Below are 6014 nucleotides of genomic sequence, written 5' to 3' on the forward strand. Positions count from 1 at the left end.
TTTTTTTTTCCCAAGGAGCTCAAAGCCCTTCACATATATTATCTCATTTCTTCTCACAATTTGCCAGGGAGGTAAAAGACTGCGAGGTACAGTAATAGGCAATCTTCAGGAAAAGCACTGTTTATTGAAGCGCGTTTGGGCTGAACCAGAGCTCAACCAAGTTATCATAGTCTGGGAGGAAAGGGATAATGAATCATGCTCCAGGGGGCAACCAGCCCCCTGATACATCCTCCCAATCGCTGCAGAGGTAATCTGGACCTGCTGCTTGCCACCCTGGACTGCTGAGTGGGCATCTGTCCTTCACCCCCTCTCCTCCTTCCTTCCCGCCCCCAACCTTGGCCAATGCCACAAACCTCAGGAATGCTGCCAAGCATTTGAGGCCCCCTTAGGGCTACTTTAAGGATTTAGATAAGGCACATAGGAAAATATGTCATGGTCTGGCCCTAAAGAGGCTCCTTGGGTGAGAAGATTAGCTGCAATAGCCCCACAAACTATTTTTCCCTCTCCTCTCCATGACCTACCCCTAGGATTTAAAACTGTTTTGGGGGGAAGTTGTGAGGATAGAGCCAGGATTACCCACTAGCAGCATCTCTACCCCCACCTCCAACTTCTAGAATGCTCCTAGAATGGAAAGTGTTAAAAATATTAAACACGTACGTAATGTTTTGAAGTTTGCAAATCATTATACATTTATGCTATCATTTGAGAGGCAGGAAGGCATAGTGGCAAGAGAGCTGACCTGTGAGTCAGGAAGAGCAGGTTCAAGGAGTACCCCGATACCCACTGTCTCTGGGCCGATCAACCTTTTAATAATTTGGGCAACTATAAATTGCAGAGAAGGTGCTGCCTGCAAAATTAAATCATAGACTCAACCCCTGGTCCTTCCTCTATTATCCGAACCTTATAACCAGCTCGTGAAGGAGTTATAACAGGTAGCATTGTTTCTCCTTTGAGAGAAAAAGAAACTGAGGCAGCAAGGTGCTGGCCTGGAGTCAGGAAGACCTGAGTTCAGATCTGACCTCAGATTCTTCCTCGCTGTGTGAACCTGGGCAAGTCACTTAACCTCTGATTCCCTGTAAAAAAAAAAGACAAGAAAAGAAACTGAGGCTCAGAGATTATTAACTGACTTGGTTATAATCACATAGCTAGTCATGGACAATAGTGAACCCAATTTTTCCCAAACGCAAATCCAGCACTGTGCCTCCCTCTCTGGGAGAGTACATCATCCTTTCTTTTCCTCAACCCCTCACAATTTGAACTCTTGAAGCAGACCCAAACCTCAGAAGTCTCCTTGAAGTTTTAGGGACCTAAGGGTGCCTGGTGGTGCTGTAGATAGGGTGTTGAGCCTCGACACAGGAAGAAGAGTTCAAATACGGCTTCAGATACTCACTAGTTCTGTGACCCTGAACAAGCAACATAATCTCTCAACAGTAAAATGAGGCTAGACATAGTACTTCCCCCACAGGATTGTTATGAGAATCAATTGAGTTAACACCTGTAAAGTGCTGTGCCTGGTACAAAGTAGACTTAATAAATACTAATTCTCTTGCCTCCTCATGTGATACGTTCATCCACAGCCCAGGGTCCATCACTGTCATGTTCCTAGGGCCATTAAAACTTACCAAGATAGATAAATCCTGCCAGAGGAAAAGAAAAAGGCTAGAAGCTGCTGGCCAAGTTATTTAGGAGTGAATGGCTAGAAATAGTATCTCTACTTTTAATGTCGATCTTATTGTAGGAAGAATTTCTGCTCAGTTTGTCAAAGAGACAGCACTCTCAAAAACTGTCTAGAAGAGATTTTTTGGCTAATGAGATTGTCAGCATCCTTTAAAATTACAGACTATAGGGGGAAGCTGGGTAGATCAGTGGATTGAGAGCCAGGCCTAGAGATGGGAGGTCCTAGGTTCAAATCTAGCTTCAGACACTTCCCAGCTGTGTGACCCTGGGCAAGTCACTTGACCCCCATTGCCTACCCTGACCACTCTTCTGCCTTGGAGCCAATACACAGTATAGACTCCAAGATGGAAGGTAAGGATTTAAAATAAATAAATAAATGAAATTAGAGACTACAAGTGGCTACCTACAGCCATAGCTTATAAGTGCCTACCTAGAACCAAAGCTCATAAGACCTGGGAGGGACCTTAAAGATCCACTTCCCAACTGGTACCTTCCATAGTGTCATGCGACACTATGATATTAATGAATTGAATTGCATTTCCAGAAATTAAAGCCAACTGGTGCCTTCCAGTTCTAATTATACATTGCTATGACATTAATGAATTGAAGTACATTTCAGGAAACTGAGACTAACTGGTACCTTCCAGTTCTAATTGTACAACACTACAGTGTTAATGAATTGAAGTACATTTCAGGAAACTGAGGCCAACTGGTGCCTTCCAGTTCCAATTATACATCACTATGTCATTAATAAATTGAATTATGTCTCAGGAACCTGAAGGCAGAGGGAGCCTGAATGGCCTCTTCAAGGTTATAGTTAAGGGAACCAAAGAAGAAAGTCAAAGTCAAGAAGAAGAGAGAGAAGATGAGGAAGATACTCAGAGCTCCAACTCTGAAGAGCATCATTTGTATTTCAATTCAATCAGAGAAGTTAATGGCAGAACCAAAGCTAGAAAAGGAGTCCCTTACGCTGAGTTCGATGCTCTTTTCACCCTTCCATGCAGCATTTTCTGCGTGTGGATGGGCAGTTTTGATTTCAGGTAGGGAAGGAAGGGAGCAGAGATAGAAAACCACATATTGAATTCACTTCGAAACTGCCAATGGCGCAATAATTAGCATGTGTCCTATTTGCTCCTAGCTTGCTCCAGGTAACTGGGAGCACCTGGTGGTCCCTTGAAAGTAGTAAACTCACATGGATCCCTCCAGCTACATCCTAGGGAAATGGGGACACTCCATAACTATTCAGTATTATGATGATGTTCTTTCTTGTTAATTTTTATGGATGCTGCTTAAACCGCAGGTGGCCTGACCGGAATTTTCTTTCCACAGGGCAGCAGAAGTGAAAGAAAATCACCAGGAGTTCAAATAGCACTGGGAATAAGCAAACCCTACCGTACCAATTACAGTGTTTTCTGTCAGTGCTGACCTTTAAGGAGATAGCCTCAATTATAAAAGGTCAAAGCCTCTTTGCTCTGGCGCTAGTCAAATGTAGCCAAACATCACTCCCGAAACTCCTTTCGGTGGTACCCAGGAAGAATCTAGGGCTCTTGGGCAGTTTTGAAACACCATTCTTCAATAATGTGAGATGTTACTTGGGATTGCAGACTGAGAAGTCAGCATTTATACCTTAAAATGGCCGAGTTCGAGTTTTAAGAATTCCCTAATAAGTTTTAAAAAATAACCTGGTCCTTTGAAAATAACCAGTGGTCTCTAAGAGCCACTCAGAGTGGGTTCTTCATGAATACTTATTGGTTTGGACTGGAAGATTCTTCTAGAAAAGAAGGACTGGAGCAAGAATAGGCTACATTATGTTGCTGTTTTACAACACTAATAATAATAATTGGCATTTTTATCTAGTGCTTGTAAAGCTCTTCACCTATTTTATCTCATTTGATACTCTCAATAGCTCTGTGAAATAGGTGTTATTATTCTACTCCCCCACCCCCCTGCCCTCAGCAGGGTAGCATGGTGGAGAGAGAGTCAGGTCTGGAGTCTGGAGGACCTGGGTTCAAATTTGCCCTTATCACATCCTAGCTGTGTGATGCTGGGCAAGTCACTTAACTCCCATTGCCTAGCCCTTACTGGTTTTTTTTTTTTTTAATTTAGAATTGATATTTAGTATGGAGTCTAAGGCAGAAGGTAAGGTTTTTTTGTTTGTTTGTTTGTTTTTAAAAGAAAGGGGCACAGCTAGGTGGCTCAGTGGATTAAAAGCCAGGTCTAGAGGCAAGAGGTCCTGTGTTCAAATATGGCCTCAGGTACTTCATAGCTGTGTGGTCCTGGGTAAGTCACTCAACCCCCATTTCCTTTTCTACCTTGGAACTAATACACAGTATTGATTCTAAGATGGAAAATGTATAATTAGATTTTTCTCCCCAAGACTTTAAATCCCAGCTTCCCATATTCCTTCTCACATTACATGCTAACATAGGGAGGATATAAGTTTTGTGTAGCTCTGCCCCCCCCCCTCTCTTCCCATGATCAAGGCTGCAGAAGCTGGCTTTGGGCCAAGAAGGAGAACTTACTCACGTGGTCTTATTTTTGTTAGATAATTAGGTTTTTATACTTCTATTTCCTTTTTATTCCTTCCACTTCAAGTGATTATTAATAAACTTTATAAAATTAATACTTGGAGTTATTGATATTGATTTATCTCTTACAGAAAGTAAAGTTTTAAAAAAAAATTTTAAGAAGAAAGAAAAAGGAAATCTGGTCCTTATGACTAAATGACTCAGTTCAAAACACGTACTCTGGGACTCAGTTTCCTCAACTGTAAAAGGGGAAAGGGAGGATTGAACTGGAGGACTTCTAGACTTCCTTCTAGCTTTAAGACTGATCAGATCTAATTCTTCCTTCATCTTCTTCATCTTCCTAGACATTCAACAGGAATTCAGTTACATAGATTAGGACTGTGATGTGGGGAATGATTTTGAAGAAGGTTCAGAGGCTTCTTATTGTCTCTAGGAAAAAATTACAGACTTTCAGTTTTCTTTTTAAAGCCCTTCATAATAGGATCCCAGCCTCCTTTTCAAAGCTCCATACAGATACCTTCCCTTCGTGCATTCAACATTCCAGTAAACTGATCTACTTGTTCTTCAACCACTTGAATTCCACATATCACATTCCACCTCCCTTTCAGGTACCTGGAACACAGTCCCTCCTTATTCTCTCAGCCTCTTAGAATCTCTAGCCTCCTTCACATAGCTTAGCTCTAGGGCTATCTTCTCCACAGAGCACTTCTGAGACACCACTTGCTAGGGTGTCCTTATTGGAAATTATTTTGGAATGATTTCTATGCAAATATGTTGTTTTCTCTTCAGTAGAATGTGAATTCTTTGAGGGTGACATTATTTCATTTTTGCTTCTGTAAAGTGTATAGTATATAGGTTCCTTGAGGGCAAGGACTTTTTTTTTTAATGGTTTTATCTCCAGCCTTAGAACTCTGACCTTACACAGAGTGGGCTATTAATGAATACTTACTGGATTGGACTGGAAGATGCTTCTTAAAAACAGAGGAACAGAGGAGACACATGATACATCATCATGTTGCTGTTTTACAATAATAATAATAATTAGCATTTATCTAGTGTTTTTAAGTTTGGAAAATACTTCACGTATTTTATCTCATTTGATACTCTTAATAACTCTGTGAAATAGGTTCTATATCCCCATTTTGCAGATTAGGATCTGAAGTTGAGAAATATCCTGGTTCCAAGTTCGGTGCCCTATGTACTATGCCACCTAACTATATCTTGTTTTTTTAGGTTGTTGTTGTTGGTTTTTTTTTTTAACTCTTCTCTTTTCTCTTAAAATCAATAGTTAAGTATTGGTTCCATACAGAATGGTGGTAGAGGCTAGGCACTTGGGATTTAGTGACTCGCCTAGGGTGCACATCTAGGAAGTATCTGAGGTTGGATTTGAACCTAGGACCTCCTATCTCCAGACGGGGCTCTCTATCCACGTAGCTGTCCCTGCTTTGCTAGGTTTTGACTCACTTTGCAAGGAGAAATGCAGTCACAGAAATTAACTCTCTGGGCCTTGGGTTGCTGACTTTGGCAGTCATCAGGCATTTATTAAATACTGATTATGTGCCAGGTACTGAGCTAAGTACTAGAGATACAGAGATTAAACATTCTCTCTAAGGAGTTCACATTCTAATGTGAGAGATAACACAGACCTAACCAGGTACGCATAACCATTTTGGAGAGTGAACTGGATTTATGCCCAAAGAGTTATAAAATCGCATACCTTTGGACCCAGCTAAAATTAGTTTTGTTTTCTAAGGTGATCAGAGAAAAAGGAGAAAACAAACAAAGCCCTATGCATTCTAAAAGACTCAA

The sequence above is a fragment of the Gracilinanus agilis genome, chromosome 2, assembly GCF_016433145.1.
Source record: "Gracilinanus agilis isolate LMUSP501 chromosome 2, AgileGrace, whole genome shotgun sequence".
Lineage (NCBI taxonomy): Eukaryota > Metazoa > Chordata > Mammalia > Didelphimorphia > Didelphidae > Gracilinanus > Gracilinanus agilis.